Here is a 22,286-nt window from a genome sequence, read left to right as displayed (position 1 = left end):
GGGGTATCAATACCTGTTCTCCCTCTTGCTTAGACTGTGAGCCCCATGTGTGACCTGATTATCTTGTGTCTCCCTCAGCACATAATGCTTGGTGCTTAAAAAGCACTTCAGAAATATCACAATTATTATTTTACAAGATCTTAATATGGTTGCCTGAACTCAGTAGACACATAATAAATACCATTGATCTACTAAATTTACTTCATAATTCGAACTGAAAATCTAACATTTGTCTTCACTAAACAAACCTGAATGGTGTACACAAAGACACCAGAATCGTCTTTACTTCCCCGTTCTAACAGTGAGAAGGGATGAATAATTAAGTAATTAAGTAATCAGCTAAACGATCAATTGTTTTTTCTGGTTATTGTTAAAAGAGATGAATAGGGCATAGCAACAATCAACCAAAATTAAGTGATTGCTTTCCTACTCATTCCCTTTCTTTGTACCCACATTATCAGAACAAACTCTCTTAATTATAATCTAATTGGCTTAGCGTCTGCTCAGCACCTTTTTTGGGACAGCTATTTTATGCCGTGTAGCACACTGTCTACAGTGTTTCAGGGGAGATGGTCAGCAGCCCTCTTGTCAATACTTGAGTTACCTTCCTATTCAGAAATTCTGTCCTATACTCTACAGGCACATTGAAATTCTAGTCTTGCAATAAGCCTGATTGTACATTCTGCAGGAGCAAAGCCCTTCACTCTACTTCATGAATGGCAATATTTTTCATTATGCCTTAATACCGCATGCTGCTGAATACAGAGAACCACCCAGTGTACTTGGTAAAACAGTGGGCAGCAATTATGAATGTGGAGCAGCTACGAAGGACCGTGGGATCCAAAATCTAATGCAAACACAAATTAAATCTTCAACAAATAATGCATACAGGAAGCAGGGGACTTGATTTGGTTCTATGGATTTCCTTTAACCTCACAAATCCGGGCTCTTTGTTAGGCAGTGGAGATTCTTTATTGAAAATGCACCTTGTTAACTGATTCTGTGTGTTTCTTCTTGGTTCTGTGGGTGCATGCTGCAGCTTAAAAATGGATTGATGTGGTTTAAATGTGTGTTTGCCCTTGGTGTAGTAGAAATCACCTTGAAGTGTGGTGGCATGCACGGATGACGGAACAAGGGAACTGGGAGAAAAAAAAAATTAGGGTATGCCAGACTATGGCTAAATTTTCTTTATGAGCATTTCCTAAACAGCATATTTATAACTGTCCTTTGTTCAAGACGAAGATTCCACTAATGACCACTAATGGTAACCTAGACATGTGTGTGGTTTAAAGTGTATAGACAAATTCTGATCTATGTGTCTTCATATTTGTGGTTTGCAGTCCCTCATTCCTTCAATCGTATTTATTGAATGCTTACCAAGTGCGGAGCACAATACTGAGCGCTTGGGAAGTACAAATCGGATGATGTTTTCATTTTTGATTCCTTGACATGTGATCTTCAGGAACCAAAAAGAGTTTCTTTTGTCCTGATTACTGTGTTCCAGTGTGGTCTAGCTGCAATAACTGTCTCCCATTTTCAGTAGAAATGTGACATTTTCAGAGGCTTCATTTTACCATATCCTTAAGACATTTTCTTTCTTTTCCTCACTTTTAGTTTCCCAAAGTCAGATCATCATAGAGCAGCTGTTTGGATGACCAGAACCCCACTGTCATAAGCTATGGACTTCAGTTGTTTTTCAATAGTGGCGATGGATTAATAATACTAATAATTAATAATTGTGGCATTTCTTAAGTGCTCACTATGTGCCAAGCACTGTTTTAAGATTAAGGTTGATACAAGTTCGGGTCAGACACAGTCCTGTGGGCTCACAGTCTAGTAGAAGGAAGAGCGGGTAATGAACTATGTGGAACCATTGCCATTCTCTTGCCCTAGGAGTTAAGGAATGTACTACAATATTGTTGGATGTGGTATCAAACAGTCTTTGGCCAGGGAATGATATATATCTATTATGAGCCATCTCAGCCTGCTATGCTCTCATCAGGTTTGTTCAGTGTCATTGTGTGTGAAGTTTGCACCCACTATACCAGTCTTTAAGTCTTCCCTAGGATGCCAAGTGGGATACCGTGGCTGAACATCTCTCAACTCCTCTCAACAGTAGATTCTGCAGTGCTCTGAACATTGTGAGTGGTCGAGGAAGTTCTAACTGTTCAAGGGTTTCATAGTTTGGAGGTTTCAAATGTCTGTATTTTAAGTTCATTGTTAAAGGTCTTTTTTCTGTGTGTCTTTGGGATCTTCCTTCGGGGGAGTCATTAAGTTACAACAGATCCAGAAAACACTTTCAAATGGTTGTCAAACTGAAAATGAGAAAAAGTCAGGAGGACTTTGTGACAAAAGAGAATCACTGGATTACTCAGGGATTAGAACAGTGTGTGGCACATAGTAAGCACTTAACAAATACCATAATTATTATTATTATTATTACTGAATGTTCTGTCTTTGCCTTGAACAGGTTAAGATGTCTACACTATATTCGGCAATGTTTTCATTTTCACAGCCATAGCAAAAGAGTGGGATAGTTGCACTGTCCTGAGAGTTCAACTACATAGCAACATTATTACGCTTACAGTCCATTTGAGTGTAAACTCACTGAAGGCAGATATCATGTCTGCTTATTTTATTGTAGTCTCCCCAGCTCTAGACTGTGAGTTCACTGTGGGCAGGGAATGTATCTGTTTATTGTTCTTTTGTACTCTCCCTAGTTCTTAGTACAGTGCTTTGCACATAGTAAGTGCTCAATAAATATGACTGAGTAAATATGATAGTGCTTAGCATAGTGCTCTGCAAATGATAAACACTCCTCCCTAAATATCTTGTCACTATACCATCTGTAAGAGTATTTCAAGCATTGTTTGATGTAGGAGAGAGGTAAATGGAAAATTATTATTCAATAATATTTTGGGTATAAAATGAGGAATGTGGAGAAATGGGAGATGATCCAGAAAATGATCCTACTCCACTCCTGGGAGAGAGACAGAGGAGAAGGGAAGCATGAGTAAGCCACAGTAAGAAGTGTCCCACAGATGGGCCCAAGAAATTGACTGACTACCTTTTTAGGCATTGGGTCACGGCTATCCTGCTTTCTACTCAGTTAGGAGCCAGATTCCTCCACCGGAGACCCAGACGCAAAGGTTTGGCAGTGGTTGGCAGAGATAGCCTAAAAAGCAACACTGGACTATGGTCACTGCACCCCTCCCTGCCTCTGTCTCTGTTCATCCTGATGTGGACAAAGACCGCAGACCCCTGAAGTGCTGCCTAACTGGAACAGAAGGAGAATTCATGCCGTGAGGGTTCCAGAGGTTTGGCATGGAACTATAGGCACCAGAAGCTTGGATTCACTATATGGTGTTTGTTAAGTGCTTATTATGTGCCAGGCACTGTATGAAGTGCTGGCGTAGATACAAGCAAATTGGGTAGGATACACTCCCTGTCCCACGTGGGGCTCACAGTCTCAATCCCCATTTTACAGATGAGGTAGAGAAGTGAAGTGACTTGCCCAAGGCCACACAGCAGACAAGTGGTGGAGCCAGGATTGGAACCCAGGACCGACTGCCAGGCTCATGCTCTATCCAGTACACCCTGCTGCTTCTCTCTAAACATCCTTGCTCTGGCATAGATAACATCACGACAACGTGGTTTATAATCTAGGAGTCATCCTTTTCGAGTTTCAACAAACACTCAGTTCTGCTCGACAGAATTAGGGAACATCCTTCAGACAACACACATCTCAGGGTTGAAAGAAATGATGGTGCCCATGCTTGCGGTGTTGGACACAAGGGGAAGATTCTAAAATGAGTTTTCCTTAAAGTAGAGCTGTAGAATTTAACCTCGTAGGCTAAAGGAGGCAGAGTGTACCAGAATTAGTCAGTTTGCTAGTGTTATCTGCCAGCATACTTAGTGATCAAAAATAGCCATTTACCTTATTTAGAATTCTGTTTGAATTCTTCATTTTCAGAATATGCTTTAGCTATTGGTATTGAAATGTCGGTATCAACAATGGTATTTTTTGAAATATGATTTTTGACTTCCGACATACATGCTGCCTTTTAATTCATTAATTGCCCGCTGAAATCAAGATGGCCAATTCAACCAGGAAGGGGATTAAACACAGAATAAAGGCCCAGTTTTGCCACTCTGTGGAAACCCTGATGCACCCTATGGTTACAGCTGGAATATTACATGCATTTGTGGTCACAGTATCCTAGGAAGATTGTGATAAAACTGGAGATGGTAAAGAGATGAACAAACAGCAAAGATGTTCAGTAAGATAAATCTTCCACCTAAAAATAGTGGAAGAGAAGTGGATCCTAGTCTGGACAGGTGAAGGCTGAGGAGATAGGATTTAAGTTCATAAAATTAAGTAGTGTAGGGGCAGAACTAGTTCACAGTTGATCTTCACAAATCCCAGAACATCAGAATGAGAGGACTGTAAATCATTTAACAGTATTTACTGATTAGTTAATATGTTCAGAACACTGTGGCAAACATTTGGAAAAGCCCATTGGGGGCAGGGATTGTCTCTCTTTATTGCTGTATTGTACTTTCCAAGCTTAGTGTAGTGCTCTGCACACCGTAAGTGCTCAATGAGTATGATTGAATAAGTGAAGGAATGAAAAAGTACAGTACAGTAGAGTTGGTAGATGCAATCTCTGCCCGCAAGAAGCTTACTGTCCAAAGTGGTAGACAGGCATTAAAATAGATTGCAGATAAAGGACATAGAAGAGTATAAGAATATTTACTCAGGCACTAGGGTATCAAAATACTTAAAGGATATACAGCCAAGTCCACATAGATGTGAAAGTGGGTAAGGCAACCACTGAAGCCTGGAGGTGGTAGGTCTTCAATACAATGAAATACCTTTTCAAATGGTCAATCAATTAATCATATTTATTGAGCAATTACTATGTGCAGAGCACTATACTAAGTGCTTAGGAGTGTACAGTACACTCAGAAGATGGTAAATGGGTAAACAGAATTTGTTATTCAGGAAGTAGCTCAGGATGAATTATCAGAGTAAGGTAGTGGAGTGGGGAAATAGAGGCTACCAATAGTATTACGAGACATGAGCCCTGCCTTCCTGACACTTTGATTTGTAGCCAAGGATTTTAGATTTTAGGTTTTAGTTCTTCAGAACTTTGGCTTTATTTGATAAAATATTAAAATTGTGTGGCAGAATGGCTTTGTTGAAAGAGCACAAGCCTGGAAATCAGAGGACCTGGCTTCTAATTTTGACTCTACTAAATTCTTGCTGTGTGACCTTGGCAAGTCACAACTTCTCTGTGCCTCAAATCCTTTAACTGTGAAATAGGGATTAAATACCTGTTCTCCCTCCTACTTTAGACCATGAGCCTCATGTGGGAGAGGGACTTTGTCCAACCTGATTAACTTGTACCTATCCCAGTGCTTAAAACTCATAGTAAGCACTTAACAAATGTAATAATAATAATGAAAAAATGTGACCATAATATGAATGATTGAGTGATGAGGATTCAGTATCTGTTCTTCCTCCTACTTAGACTATGAGCCCTGTTTGGGACCCGATTATTTTGTATCTACCCCAGTTCTTACTTGGTACACAGTGAGTGCATAACTGATACCATAATTATTATTAGTCTTATATTTGCATCACATATACTTTTATACAACACATTTCATACACCCTATACACTCCTTAAATTTCATCCACATAAGGAAGGGATTAAAAATATGAAGAACTGGATAAGAATTAGGTCTGCATAATGTAAGAAGTCTCAAAATAGGCGATAACATTTTCTGGCAAGGCATTTGATATCATTTGGCCAAGACGAGAAGGTTTAATCTTTAAGATAAATCAACAATACATAAAGGTCCCATATACTTTTCTGAGATGCAAATATATTTTTATATGAAGGATATAGATTATCCTTTGATCACTTCTCCAGTGGACAAGCAGTACACAAAACATTTTTAGAAGCCCTTTGTATGTAATTACAACTGAATGCATGAAGCAGTCATCTCTGTTTAAAGTAAGATGATAAATTAGGCCTTCAAAAATGCTAATGGAATTAGTTTCATGTTATAAAATATGTAAATAATCCCGGAATCAGGACTTCAGTGAATTTGAGTCAAGTGGTTTCATGGTATGAGACCCAGGAAGGAAATATTGATTGCTTTTCCTTTGCGCAGACTAAAATCTCAGAGCCATAGGGTGAATGAAAAGTAAAAACCTGAAAATAGTGTATCCGCAAGCTCTTTCTGTGAGCTTGCCTTTGTCAGGTCCTTTACTGTGTTTCAGTGTTGCTACTACTACTAGTGTGAGAAGCAGCATGGCTTAATGGAAAGAACTGGGGCCTGGGAGCCAAAGACCTGGGTTCTAAATGCAGTTCCATCACTTTTCAGCTGTGTTACCTTGGGCAAGTCACCTAAATTCTCTCTGCCTCAGTATCGTCTTTGGTAAAATTGTAAGCTCATCTCCAAACTGTTAGCTTGTTGAAGGCAGGGACCATGTCTACCAATTCTGTTACATTGTACTCTCCCAAGTGTGTAGTACAGTGCTCTGCAGACAGTAATGCTCAATAAGTGTGACTGAGTGATTGGGGATTAAATGCTATTCCTCCCTGTTTAGACTGTGAGTCCCACGTGGGGCAGAGACTGTGCCCAATCTAATTATCTTGTAGCTACCCCAGAGTTTAGTAGAGTGCTTGGCAAACAGTAAGTGCTTAACAAGTATGATGTAAAAGCCCTTGTAATTTTGTGTGGTTGTGTCCAAAGCTTACTTTGTCAGATTTTGCCAGACATATCTTGAAAGGACATCACTTAGTCTCAACATCATTTATTGGCCATTCGAGTTATCAATCAATCAATAGAGTTTATTTAACAACTGTTCGTAAAACACTAAACTAAGCATTTGGGAGAGTAGGATATAATTAATAGACAATTCCTGCCCTCAAGCTATGAAGTTAAAAAAATAGGTTTCTAAGCAATTTTAAATGCTGATAATCCTCAGTTCTTGCACCATTTTATGCTAGTAGGCTACTTTTTCAAATTGTTTTGAAATGTGCTGAAGTATTATGGTCATTTGTAATCATGGCAGCAATGCTACCACACATTCAAAGTCACTACATACAGATGGTAATGCGTTAAATACACACTTGCTTGAACACTAACTAGCTCTCTTTTACTTACAAATTAAGCGTGACATAACCTTTCCACAGTCCAGAACTGGGGTTACACAAGAGACTTAGTGATAATGGTAAACTGAGGAAACTGGTCAACTGTTGGAAAAATAATTGTGATCAAGACTCACTTTCCTCCTCACCAGCCTAATTGCTGTTCATTCTTTTCCACTCCTCATCTTCTCAATGGTACATATTCTAAGTGTATTCAAAGCACATTCAAAGAAGACATACACACACACACACATAGGAAAATGGAGAGGGGCTGCTTCCTGATATCGTCCTGTCTTTGTCCCCCTCCTTGTCCCACAACCTAGGCAGGTGGGCCTTGAGATCACAACAAAATTCAAACTCTCCCAGGCCCCAGGTTCTTTTTCATCCTGTCCCTCCACCCACTTCTCTCTCCTCATAGATCTAGGAGCATAAGGGAATTATGAAAGGAAATTCCATTCTGATTTTCCATTCAGAAGTCTTTAATTTGATCCAAGCGGATTTTCTCATCTACCCCTAAAAACATGATTTAAAGCTCTCACTTTTCCTTAAGGCAAAAAGGAAGTCTTCAAGGAAAGAGAGAGAAGATAGGAAGGAGGAAATGGTGTAACCTTGATATGATATTGAAAATAATAAGAAAATGATTGCTATTAGATCAGGAGAGGAGAAAATATGATTCTAACACACCAGAATTTGCAGTAGCCTCTGCAGAATAGAGAATGATTAAAGCAGCACAAGCTGCTTGATTTTCTCTTGAAACTTGAGAGTCTTCCTCATACAGGTTTAATGATATTCTCCTATTCACTCCTTGGCAGGCAAAGAATTAATTGCAGTGAATTTGTTAAGGTTATTGAATGCTCCAGGTTGGTTAGGGGAAAGAAACGTAAATCTTGCCTTTCATTTTTGTTTTTTGCAAGTAGATGTCAGAGCCACTTAATTCATTTAATATTCTTGTAAATAACAAAGAAGTCCATTAGATGTCTCTAACGTTAATTTGACGGGGGAATGTTAACAGACTGCTGTTGAAATTGTTTTGACAAACAAACGCAGTGAGGATTTATGGATTTCTTAATATGATGCTTTTGCTGTCGAAAAGGATTTGTATACTCAAATCAAGCCGTCCAGTTTGAACTGCAGACTGTTTGAGTATGTTTCAATAATTATGATACTGGTACTTGAAATCGTTGCTCTTCAAGAGTGAGACTGAAACTTCCCACTGTTGTTTTAAAAAGTTGCTGAGGAAAAACTAGTCCAAGTATTGACTAGAAGGTCATAAGAATCCTACCAGTGAATTTAACTGCAGATCATTTGCCAGGTGTTATAAAGCCATGTCCCATACCGTTGTCATTTTTAGAAATTGGCAGAATAAATTTGAATAATTTTTCATTTTAAAGACTATTTTCCCTTTCAAAACTGAAAGGACAACATTATCAAAATCTGACATTCCTTTAAAGGTCAATATTTGAGAAATAACCTTAAAACATTGGCCAATTTCATTTGATCACTTGGGTTGTGAATACTGAGGGAAAGTTAAGGGTATTTGCCACAGAGATTTGCTTTGGATTAAGGCAGTCTTATTTGTTAGGCAATTAGCTGGCCTTCAACATTGAAGAAGATGTTATTTATTTATTATTATTAATTTTATGGTATTATGTGTGTGCCAAGCACTGGGTAGATAACAAGCTAATCAGAATGGACACAGTCCCCTTCCCACATGGGACTCACCGTCTTAATCCCGTGAGGTATCGAAGCCCAGAAAATTTAAGTGACTTGCCCAAGGTCACACAGCAGACAAGGGGTCAATAGAGAAGCAGTGTGGCTCAGTGGAAACAGCACGGGCTTTGGAGTCAGAGGTAATGGCTTTGAATCCCAGCTCCACCACATGTCTGCTGTGTGACCTTGGGCAAGTCACTTAACTTCTCAGAGCCTTAGTTACCTCATCTGTAAAATGGGGATGATGACTGTGAGCCCCGCGCGGGACAACCTGATCACCTTGTATCCCCCCAGGGCTTAGAACAGTGCTTTACACATAGTAAGTGCTTAACAAATGCCATTATTATTATCATCATTATTATTATTATTATTAAGGGGTGGAGCTGAGACCCAGGTACTTCAGACTCTCAGGCCTGTGCTCTATCCGGTAGGCCACGCTGATTCTCGAACAGTGAGAAACTACCACTCTACCAAAAGTAAGATCCTATAAAACCAGATAACCTCTCTAAGGTCAGAGATTACATCTTCCATTCTACTAGATGTTCTCCAGAAACTAAATATTGAGCTCTACATAGGTAAAGCCAAAATCCAACTGCAGTTGATGATGATGTAAGACTAGGAGTTAAAATCACTATGGGTAGGGACTCTGCCTGCCAACTTTATTATATTGTGCTCTCCCAAGCACTTTGTACAGTGGTCTGTACACAGTAAGTGTTTAATATGATTGATTGCCGTGAACCCTGTAAATGCTCAGTAAGTATGACTGATTGATTGATTGATTGATGATGACAATGCATACCTGAAAAGACCAGAGCTCCTTTTCTTACTGTGTGTAGATGAAAATTATCTTTTGCCTCAGTATGCATTTAGCATTGGCCGAATTCTCACTCTTCAGGAATCTGCCTCGTGGATTCCCTTTCTTCCTGAAATCTCTGCTCTTTCTGGATTAATTTACAAGCAGACTGGTCTGAATGCTACAGTCAGTCAAGAAGTGATATTTACTCAGTGTTTACTTTGTGCATAGCATTGGTAGACATGATCTACAACTCTGTCCCTACTACCCTAATGTTACGTATAATACTGAGTATTACATTTTACTGTGTCACTAAAAAGTCTGTTTTACCTTTGCTTAAGGGTGGCCAATTTCAGCATACACAAATCCACTAGGACTTCTACTCTCACCCATTCTGAAACCGTACCATTTCCGTCTGGATGACCCACCAGTACTTCACACCCAATATTTCCCAAACAGAACTTCTCATCTTCCCACCTAAGTTCTTCCCTCCTTTGTTGAGAGCTCAACCACCATTCCTGACCCAGTAGCCCTCCCCTTAATATCATCCTCAACTGCTCACTGTATTCAATTCATTCACATTTCTCCTCCAAAATATTCCCTGGATCTACTCTTTTCTCTTCATCCAAATAACCAGCTCCATGGATCAAGTACTGGTCACACTGGGGCTAGACAATAGTATTAGTAATACAGTGATAGTAATCTCCTCATTTTCTCCCTGCCCCTCTCCTTCTGACCACATTCCATGCAACTGCCCAGTTGATCTTCTCTAGTGTCACTCAGCGTGTCTTTCCACCCTATAAAATGTCCATTAACCACCCATATACCACCGGATCAAAAAATAAATCCTTACCTCTGATCCCAAAACTTCCTGTAACCTTGCTCTATCTTACATATCAGCTCATACCCTTCACACCTCTGAATTTCAATTTCTAAGTTTACTCCAGTATAGTAACATCTCCTACTGGGTATGGCATGTGCCACACATTTTTTACAATGGTACTAAGCATTTTTCCTCTAAGGGTCACACCTGGAGAGTTTCCAGTACTCTACCAGTCTCGGCTATGGGAGGGAGAGTCAAGCAGAGGCCTGCCCATTCCATTCCTAGCTTGGGCAGTGGCTAGAGAGTGGAAGGCAATCTGCTACAAGTCAAAACTCACCTGTGCTGGGCACCAGTGATATGGGAGAGAGTCGAGGGCGGAGACTCGAGTTTACTGTGTGGAAAGCAGCAATGGCAAACCACTTCTGTATTTTTCCAAGAAAACTCTATGGATACACTACCGGAATCATTGCAAATGGAGAATGGGGTGTTCTGTGACAGATGCGCCCATGGTGTCGCTATGGGTTGGAAACTACTCGACAGCATAAGATGTGTCAGTCATGGTACTAAGCACTTTAGTAGACATAAGCTAATCAGGTTGTACACAGTCCATGACCCACATGGAGCTCACAGTCTTAATCTCCATTTTAAAAATGAGATAACTGAGGCACAGGCAAGTTAAACGACTTGTCCAGGGTCACATAGAAGAAAAGTTTAGAACCCATTTTGCCTACTCCAAACCCATGGCCTGTCTCCATCCTGTAGGCCATGCTGCTTCTGTTGTAAGTGCTAAGTACAGTGGGCTGCAGTCAGTACATGCTCAGTAAATACAATTACTCTTCCTACTGCTGGAGGAGTTTATAATCTAAAAGAGGGGCAAACCCAAGGAGTTAGAGAGTAAGGGCATAAATAGAAATGATGAGAATTAAAGAGAGCAAATAGACTTACAGGGAACTGGTATTAGGTAAACGATGTAAATACACTTCAGGATAAATTGAAAAAACTTGGAATAACAGAAAAGGAACGACAAAAATAACCACTTCCTATTTTGAGTCAAGAATCACATGCCCTATTTAAGCATAATATTACTACTACTAATGATAATAATGATGGCATTTATTAAGCACTTACTATATGCAAAGAACTGTTCTAAGCGCTGGGGCGGTTACAAGGTGATAAGGTTGTCTCACGGGGGGCTCACAGTCTTAATCCCCATTTTACAGATGAGGTAACTGAGGCCCAGAGAAGTTAAGTAACTTGCCCAAAGTCACACAGCTTACAATTGGCGGAGTGGGGATTTGAACCTCTGACTACAAAGCCCGTCCTCTTTCCACTGAGCCACGCTGCTGCCCCATGCATCAGAATACATACTAAAGTGTCTATTGAACCTCTTTTGGATTATAACATTTTATAACATTAGGTTGGACTGGACCTTCTTGCTTCTTTTCCAAGATCTTATTCAGGCTAGAGGTTTGAATTTAATATTTAATAGAAACAATAAAATATTCATTACATTCAGTAGGGTTGAGTCTTTCTCTACTCTAACCTCTGCACTTTGTTAACTCTTGAAATCCTAGTTGGGGTTCAAGGGAGATTACTGCGTTAGATGAAGAGAAGTAAGAGGTGAGGAATCCCTTGCAGAGGAAAAAAGGAGGAATGGTAATTCTCTATTGGGAAAATCAATATGGCAAGAAGACAGCTGGAGGTGCTATCAGGTTCCATTCATCGACTGAAAACGATTTTTGACCTTTCACCCACTCCTGCAGCAAATGACAGTTGCTTTATAATTTAACTCCCAATGCTTAGAATGATAGTGTTTTTGACTCTTTTCAACAATTTGGTACATGTCCATCATAGATAATGAACCTAGTGGGGAAATAATCTAATTACAATTTTATGATGATAAGCTCATAGATACAAAGGGAATAAAAATCATCTGGACTGTAATCTCCTTAAGGGCAGAGAATATTCTAGCCACATTGTTGTATTGTACCTTTCTGAGTGCTTAACACAGTGTTCTGCACACAATAAGCCCTCAATGTACACTTTTGATCGATTAAGGAATCATCAGTGGGCATCATCAGGAAGGGAATATTAAAAAGAAGCAGAGGTTTGGCACTATTTAAACCATCCTATACCTATGCTTCAGCTATGGCTTGCAGTTCCCCTTTCCACTCCTTAGGAAGGTCAAGAATAGAGCTGAGGAAGGTTCAGAGAAGCACAGCAGACTTAACTGGAGAAATGATCTTCTGTATGAAGATAAATTTAAAGTATTAGAACTCCTCTGTCTGTCTGGAAATTCCAGGAAAGTCATGGCCTAAAAGGACACAAGATTGCTGTCTGCAGAACCATGAAATATGCGGACAGAATGAACATGGCATTGTTGTTCAGCCGGTAGCATCATGCCAGACAAAGAGCAACCATTGAGTCTTAAATGGATAATAAATTCAAAATAAAGCGAAGAAAGCAATCCACACAATAGAATGTGTTAGCCTAGAAAGTTTTTCGTACAGAAAATATCAGTAGTTTCAAAAGGAATTAGTATACATTCATGGATAATCTTTCCCATAAAGTTAGGGAGATAGGAAGGATTGTAGGGATGCCAAAAGCGTCCCTGAGCATTGTGATTAATGTCAAACGCTGATTGGTCCATTGATCTTACTCAGTTAATGGTGTTTCTTACATCCTGATTCCTCTTGTATTTCTAGAATAACAGATGTGACTAAGGTATATAGAGGTTATGTGGTTCAGCTGGGGCCCACATGAGTCAGTGAGAGCAGCAGACTAGAACCTAGATCTTGTGATTCACAATTTACTACTGTGGCCTTCAGACCAAATGGTATGTATTGTGAATGGAGGCAACATCATTATATACATATTCTTGCAGCATAGAGTTACATGGAAGTCACTTCCATCCATTTTTTAATCATAAATCCCCATGTGGTGGAATGGAAATGCACCCCAAGCCCTAAATAAATCAGTTCCACTAATTAATTATGCTAAAGGATAATCAAGTGTTACATCTCATTCATTTTACATACTCATAACACAAAATCACTTTTACATGGGGAATAAGAAATTCTTGTTAGTTTTCTTCAATTACACTTTTTACCATATTCTGGATCAAACTCTCTTGTAAAGATAGAATTTACAGATGAATTAACACCTGTTAAGGGAATAATGGAACACAATATTTCCATGAGAATTATCTGTTCTTCTCACACTGAAAGAGATTACACTAAGCAAAGACCACCCTCCTTAAAGTGATATACTGAAAGCCAAAGCTCACTAAAAGTCTTTGTAAATCTATACAAATTTATGTAGTTACTTTTTCCAAATTAAACGTCGCATGTTACATTAGAAAATTTAGACAATAAAAATTTTAACTCATTTTTATTTTTAGCATTAAATGATTACTAATTTTGTCCCTAGGGAATTAATAATAATAATAATTTTGATATTTGTTAAGCACTTACTATGTGCAAAGCACTGTTCTAAGTGCTGGGAAGGATACAAGGCGATCAGGTTGTCCCAAGTGTGGTTCACAATCTTAATCCCCATTTTCCAGATGAGGTAACTGAGGCACAGAGAAGTTGAGTGACTTGCCCAAAGTCACACAGCTGACAAGCAGCAGAGCTGGGATTTGAACCCATGACCTCTGACACCCAAGCCCATGCTCTTTCCACTGAGTCACGCTGCTTCTCTGAAAGGAAGCAAGTTTAATCCTCAGTTTACTTAGTACAGTCTTTTGTCCTAAAATCTGGGAATTGTTTTTTTTGAAGAATCCAGCATCTCGCCAACTTTGTGTTTTACTACTCAATTTGTGTCCAGTAGTGAACTCATCTGTACAACTTCCTTAGAGTGGGAGTCCCATGTGGGACAGGGTCTGTGTCTGATCTGAGCACAGTGCTTGGCATATAGTAAGCACTAAAGTCCCATAATTATGAAAGGATTTTCCTAGAGCGTATTTGAACAGGGCTATACCCTGTCCCTGCAGAAGAGACAGTAAGCAAGGTTTGGCACACACAGTATCTTAGAAGCCCTATTTATGGAGCCATCATGAACAAATCATGGGTAGATCATGTTTTTTTTTAACCCAAATCATTCCTGAAGTGTCCTAATCTCTTTTTATAGCTAAAACAGCTGCTTTTTCATCATCTTTTCATCCTGCTTGCCTTTCTCTGACCCCTTTCTGACTACTATAGCATTCCTAATATTGGTAGCCAGAAATGCATGCAATTTCAAGGTGGTGGTTTTATGAGATTTTTATTTATACAGTACCCCAACCGTTCCTTTTGGTTTCTGTCCACTATAATCAATTGATGAATTTAAAATGATTGAATGTCGTTGTCTAGGATTTGGTTGGCCTTTTTGACTGCTGCTTCTTTGTTCCTTCTTTTTCCTCGGGAGGCTCACGAAAAGCATTTTCCTCACCTGCCCTCATCTCTCAAGGTGACATATTCCATATACTCCTCTTTTTTTATGGTATTCTCAAGCACTTACCATGTGCCAGGCTCTGTTCAAAGCAATGGGGTAGTAGATACAAGATAATCAGGTCAGACAAAGTTCCCTGACCTTAACAGGTGAGGTAACCGAGGCACAGATAAATTAAATGACTTGCCCAAAGTCACACACCAGACAGGTTGAGGAGCAGGGCTTAGATGGACCTCATTCTATCTCCCATGCAATTAAAGCAGAAGACATCTAATAAATGTTATTTATTTAGTGATTGCTTGTTTGAGTTGAAGAAAGAATATTGTCCTGCCTTCCTCTTCAGAACACTCACAATTGGGAGAAAATTTGCAAAGAGGCCTTCTAAATCTACAAAAAGTCAAATGAAATGGGCTGAAGACACTATGTTGAACATGGAATCAAAAGCCCACAATTAGCCTCCCACAATTAGCACATGCCCTGTGTAGAGGGACCTTGGTTAATTTTATTATTCTGAATTTAATCATTAAAATGCAATGTCTACTTGTGGGCTTCAGTGCAGATTCTAAAGTCCAGTCTTAGGGGTTACAGGCAGTTCAAGTGACCTTTGAATACATGAGATTTACTCAAAAAAGAAGTAGTGATTACAGAGTTAATATGATGCCTCCACATTCTAACTTTAAAATATTCATATTTTAGTGATGCTATTGAAAAGTCTCTTGGACCAGGAATTTCTTTCTTTTAACTCTGAAAGTTGAGCAATCCATTCAGTTTGATCTGCAGTACCTAGAAACCTTGAGTGGCACTTTCATTAGATACAATTGATAGGATAGGAAATTATCCCATTATTTCTTTGTAATTTATCCTATAAATCATGATGTTTTCCACAAAATATTCATTAACTACAGTGCAGGTGGCAATGCATTGCTTTGGGTTATTTGTCACAGAAGTGATAAATTTTGTGATTGTTTAAAGGGTGAAGTGTACCTTATTCACAATCTTGGGGGGAATAGATGGCATTTTATCATTCTATTTTTTTCTTTTTAATGTGCTCTTTAAGTGCCAGAGCGATCCATTATCTTTCCTTTGGAAGGTTCAGTGCCCTTTTTAAGCATAGCCGTAGGTGACCATCTAGAGAAGCAGTGTCTCAGTGGAAAGAGCATGGACTTTGGAGCCAGAGGTCATGGGTTCAAATCCTAGCTCTGCAAACTGTCAGCTGTGTGACTCTGGGCAAGTCACTTAACTTCTCTGTGCCTCAGTTCCCTCATCTATAAAATGGGGATTAAGACTGTGAGTCCCCCATGGGACAACTTGATCACCTTGTAACCTCCCCAGCGCTTAGAACAGTGCTGTGCACATAGTAAGCACTTAATAAATGCCGTCATTATTATTACCAACTCGAGGTACCCACGATCTTCTAAAAATGATGTTTCAGAATTATTAGGTTTGTTTTTTCTGTTTTTGTTGCCTTGATCTTGTGAACCTGCTAGTATGAACACATATGTTGTGAGCATACTCAATACCTGGCATGCAGATATCCCACATATATGTGCATATATGAAAAAATTAATATAAAAGGCAAATAGAATGAGCAAGAATCCAAGCCTGAAATGGGAGTCAGTGGGCCAGCATTGAGTTCAGGCTCATCAAAGTACATTGGGAAGCAGGGTGGCCTGGTGGAAAGAGTATTGGCCTGGGACTCAGAGGACCTGGGTTTGAATGCCGGTTCCACCACTTTCCTGCTGTGTGACTTTGGGCAAGTGTCTTAACTTCTCTGTGCCCTCTCTGTGCTAATCACTTAAATCCTTCAATTATTACTGGTATTGCATTTTCTCAGATCGTGAAGAGAATGGATGATATTGGTGCTTTTTAGTGAACAGAAATAGTACATTTATAAGGAGTATAAGGAGTAGATTTTTCAGGTTTTATCCAATTTTATTCCCATTTCTACCCTAGTTCTTTTATTAGAACTATGGTTGTGACTCTCCACCCACCATCCTCCTGTAGCTCAACTCAGATTGAGTCAAGTCTGTTGTTTGCTGCTGCTCCCTCCTCTCCTATCCCTGATCCTTTCCACTCCTATCTCCACACAGGGACCCCTCTTTCCTTCCTTTCAGCCTTTCTTTCTCTTTCTTCCCTTTTGCCTTTCTTTCTTTTTCTTCCCTCCTAACTTGAAAGCTGAGATGACAGGGCTGGCCCCTGGGGTCCAGAAAGTTGATGAAAGAGAACAGGACTGACTATCTGGGGCTGAATGCAAAGACTCCCACGGTTTTCCAGCCCTTCCAATATCCAAGGATCCACACCATAGGAGAGTTCCAGCAGTGCAAGCCTTAACATTGCCACTGCCAAGTCCTCATCACTATCGTGCTCAACAAATTCCATTAACTGATTGATTGCTGGCCTTTCTTCCATTACTCTCCTCTCAGGTCAGAAGAATTAATGCTCCCCACTCCTCCCGTCCTCTGGATTACTTTTAGGTAACCCCATGACCAGGGAATCATTAAAAAGAAAAGAAAAATAAGACCCAAAATGGGGCTTCCTTTTCAAATTTAAACCTCATTGTTTCTGAATTAAAAAAAACAAACTCTGATCATTACCACAGAATCACATTTAATCTGCTCAAAACCACGTCCTTGATATGCATAATCAGAGACTACAGAAAGATATTTAAAGACACAATGAAGCACAGTTAGGAGACCAGGCTGTTGAGAGACCACCATGGTAAATAGATTAGCCCAGTAGGGAGTAACAGGGAGCCTCCTGGAGCAGAGAATCAGGGAGGCTCCGGATACTCAAAGACAGATTTGAAAATGACTGTCCGCCCTGTGAGTAGAGAACATCCTTGTGCGGCAGAAGGCTGTGAACAGTGTGAAATGGAGTCTCAGCCCTGCAGTGGTGCTTTCAGACATACACCAGTCATGTCAAATTTGAATATGAAGCACAGCTAGGAATGCTACAAACTGTCCCTGCTCATAAATGGGGAAAGTTTGTCTTGTTCATTATAGCCATTTGTCGGTAAAAAAAAAAAAAAAGAAGACCACCCCAGGAGAGTATATGCTCATATAGAGAAGCAGCGTGGCTCAGTGGAAAGAGCTCGGACTTGGGAGCCAGAGGTCATGGGTTCTAATCCTGGCTCTGCCACTTGTCAGTTGTGTGACCTTGGGCAAGTCACTTAACTTCTCTGGGCCTCAGTTCCCTCATCTGTAAAATGGGGATGAAGACTGTGAGCCCCACAGGGGACAACCTGATGGCCTTGTATCTACCCCAGTGCTTAGAACAGTGCTTGGCACAGAGTAAGCACTTAACAAACTCCAACATTATTATTATTATTATATTCAGTGATGAAACGTTGCCCCTTGCTTGGAAACTCCTGCCGCTTTTGAGATGCCTATAGGCCAGGAGACTAGTTAAGCCCGTTTGAAAAAAAAAAAAAATGAGGCTGGAAAATACCATCTGCTACTTGTTCACCTTATAGGACAGGTGATCCTAGGTGTAGAGAGACCTGGCTTTATCCTGCCCCGTGTCTGGAGGCAGGAGTTCAGAGAGATCCGTGGCCCCGTGATGCACAAAGACATAGTGTGATGATGTCATGCACATTACCATGCCAGGTTACATCAAATCATGCTGTGTTGCTGTGTAGTACACTGCAAGATATTATCAAATGATGCTATTTCACTGTGCCACAAAGCAGTGATATTCAAGTTCACTAGGACACTAGCCCCAACCCTATTCCCTGGCTAGTAAGCAAAGCTGCCTACAATGCTGCCTGGAATCTTTGAGCAAGTGACGCTTGTGGCAAACTTTTCCAAGCTCTTCCCAAAGTATCTGACTGTCACTTGTGGACCTGTGCATTCCCCTCCTCCCGGGCCAGTGTCCTTCTCTCATCGCCCACTGCAGCCCAAAGCCCGCTGTTCTCTGCTTCTGCTTCATGGCCCCTGCCTGGGGTTGTGTCCCAGTGACCACCGAATGGGACCGCAAGGCTCAGAACAGCTTATCTGCTGCTCCCTCTCCTTGGCCACCTCTGCGGTGGGGAATGGGGAGAATAGGTTTGTTAGAATCTGAGCTGCCACCCCGTATCCACCTTGGGTACACAGTAGGTGTGTACTAAATGCTTACTAGGTCCCAAGCATTGTACTAAGCACTGGAGCAAGTACGAGATATTCATTTCATACACAGTCCTTGTCCCACGTGGGGCTTACAATCTAAGTGAGAGGGGGAGCAGGTATGGAATCCCCATTTTCAGATGAGGAAAATGAGGCCCGGAGAAGTTAAGTGACTTTGAGATCACACAGCAGGCAAGTGGTAAACTGGGATTAGAACCCACGTCCATTGACTTCCAAGCCTATACTCCTTTCACTAATAATAATAATAGTAATAATGATAATAATAATGGCATTTATTAAGTGCTTAGTATGTGCAAAGCACTGTTCTAAGCGCTGGGGAGGTTACAAGGTGATCAGGTTGTCCCACAGGGGGCTCACAGTCTTAATCCTCATTTTACAGATGAGGTAACCAAGGCCCAGAGAAGTTAAGTGACTTGCCCAAAGTCACACAGCTGACAACTGGCAGAGCTGGGGTTTGAATCCGTGACCTCTGACTCCAAAGCCCGTTTTCTTTCCACCAAGTCACACTGCTTCTCCACTAGCCGCACTGCTCCTACTAGATGCACTCTCCCCAGCCAAAGCCATTCAACATCCCAGTGGTTGTCAAGGGGCTCGAAGCTGGGTGGTCTAAGGATGACCAAAGGAAATAGGAGGAGGGGGAAATTGGGGTACAGAAAAGAATTAATAGAATGTTTCAAATAAATAAAAATAGTCTATTAATGCTTAATTTAAAAGTATATTATGCAGAAAGGGGTTCCATTTTTGCTTTCCAGAGGTTTCGGAATGGATCTCTATAGCATGTTTATAATAATAATAATAATGGCATTTATTAAGTGCTTACTATATGCAAAGCACTGTTCTAAGCACTGTGGAGGTTACAAGCTGATCAGGTTGTCCCACGGGGGGTTCACAGTCTTCACCCCCACTTTACAGATGAGGGAACTGAGGCCCAGAGAAGTTAAGGGACTTTCCCAAAGTCACACAGCTGACAAGTGGCAGAGCTGGGATTTGAACCCATGACCTCTGACTCCAAAGCCCATGCTTTTTCCACTGAGCCATGCTGCTTCTTTATGGGGAAACATACTCACTACACAGCCTTTCATGATGATGAGCATTTCTAATTTAAACATCATGGCCCTATCATGGGAAAGTCTATATTACCCTTGTTTTCAAGCCACTTAAAGTAGGTTCCATAAAGACTATATCGGGTCACACCTGTAGACTACCAGATTTTCCTGGCAGGCCCAGCTAGTACAGTAGAGGCAGCTGGTCTGTCCTGTGTGAACTTTGCTTTTTTGCATGCTAAGAGATGCCTGGAGGGGGGACCTTTCCTCATCTCCTCCATCTGAAACTGCCCTTTCATCCCTCCATCTTGCCTTCCCTCTCTGCATTGTCACCCATGCACTTGAATCCAGGCCCCTAAGCAATGAACTACTCATCCACCCAAGATCCCACACAGCACATCCGTGCATACCTCTGTACTTGGTTGCTTCTCATATCTGTAGTTTATTTATTTAAAAATACTCAGTAAATACTATTGATTGAGTGAGTGATTGGTTCCCACTTTGGCTTTAGTGCTGTAAGACATATGGTGGTAAGGAAAAGCTGTCAGTTAGGTCATCTTTCCTATGGTGGAAATGGGGCTTAATTTCTCCAACATGAACAGTTGTATTTACCTGCCCCAAGTGCCCTGAGGAAAAATATTGGCATTTAGAGTGACCCTGCGTGACAAAAGAGAAAGTTTGACGGTCCAGTTGGAAACGGTGCTTCGAACAGATATGATAAATATCTCCTTTGTCCAGTGCTTAAACTCTGTTTCTTCTTAGTGGTGTCCTTCACCTGGTGTTTTCCCTTTAGCTCCTCTCCCAACACCTGGCTTGTATAGTCACCCCGGCACTTCTTTATATTGAACCGCCTGTGATTCAATTCTGCTAAATTTCCCCCTAACCAGTCAAAAGGGACTTGTGAGCAGGGCTGAGCCAGAAAGCCAGTAATGGAAGTTCCCTTTGTGATGACCATGCTAAGATGTCTTTTGCATAGTTCTTTATTTGAATATTATCATGGAAAACATTTCACAATAGATGAAACCCATACAAGCCCCTGTCAGTTTTCAGAGCTGTAAACATAATGACTAACTAAAACACTTTAAAATACTGTAATGTGGGTTACGAATCATAGCTTATGAGAAACCCCAATTTGAAATGTAATTGAATAGATTACAAGATTTCCCCTGAACTTTCTTTTGAAATCTTCTAAACTGCTATATCAATGCAACAATGCAAAAAGATCCATGCCGTTACAGACCTTTGTCGATTTAATACATTTGAAAATGGGAAATGAGCTAGTAGCATCCAATTATATGGCTTGCTCTTGCTCGAGCAGAACTGCTATTACAGTATCTAATTAATTTTCATTAATTGGCAATCACTACTAAGAGGAGGTTTGTTTACATAACCAATGGAAAACCAACTCTGCTCACCTCCATTGATGAAGCTTCATCTGCAGGAGGAAAGAGCAGGTTTTCAAGAATCCACCTTCATAAATCTCTTAAGCCAAGATGGAGTGTGGCCTAGTGGAAAGAGAATGGTCCTGGGAGTCAGAGGACCTGAGTTTTAATCCAAGCTCCACCACTTAGCTGCTGTGTGACCTTGGGCAAGTCACTTAACTTATCTGTGCCTCAGTTCCCTCATCTGTAAAATTCAGTACCTGTTCTCCCTCCTTAGACTTCCTTAGACTTACAGGACCATGTGGTTCCTGACTACCTTGTACCCCAGTATGTAGTACACTGCTGGACACGTAATAAGAACTTAATAAATGCCAGTATTATTGTTATTATTATTATATTAATATCATAGCTGTATATTTTGTTATTTTGTACCATAAAGGCAATATTTACATTTAAGGTTTTGAGTTATCAAAAAATAATGTGTTAAACCTTAAGAGATGGGTGAAAGCTGAAGTAGAATTTGTTATTCCCTCAGAAATTACTGGTCAAAACCTTTGCTGGAAATACCCTAAAAGACAAATATTCTATAAGAACAGTTGTTCAGAGGAATATTCAAACAGCACACAGATTTTTCTGGAGATTTCTGCTAAATTCTCTGTAGAGCTTGCCTGACTATGCTGGAGAAGTTATACTGGTTAAGGAAATCAATATTACCTTCAGTGTAAAGAAGTATTTTATTCCCCTTAGGGCTGCAGCAAATCTTCTCCCCATAGCACTTATAACGTAAGAACATTCTCCTGTATATCTACATCATGAA

At 40.4% G+C, this 22,286-nt stretch overlaps 1 protein-coding gene and 1 non-coding gene across 2 annotated transcripts in view; both read left to right on the top strand.

The window, feature by feature from the left end:
* Nucleotides 1-22,286, top strand: part of FAM155A (family with sequence similarity 155 member A) — a 431,009-nt gene that overhangs the window by 194,433 nt on the left and 214,290 nt on the right. The gene's annotated exons all lie outside the window — the stretch shown is intronic.
* Nucleotides 10,682-10,819, top strand: LOC119939901. Its single transcript, XR_005454854.1, has one exon. It is a non-coding gene; the product is annotated as a small nucleolar RNA SNORA7 (small nucleolar RNA).

The sequence above is a fragment of the Tachyglossus aculeatus genome, chromosome 17 (assembly GCF_015852505.1).
Source record: "Tachyglossus aculeatus isolate mTacAcu1 chromosome 17, mTacAcu1.pri, whole genome shotgun sequence".
NCBI classification, from domain to species: Eukaryota; Metazoa; Chordata; class Mammalia; order Monotremata; family Tachyglossidae; genus Tachyglossus; species Tachyglossus aculeatus.
The sequence above is the reverse complement of the archived record's forward strand: the minus strand, read 5'-3'. Positions and strand labels throughout refer to the sequence as shown.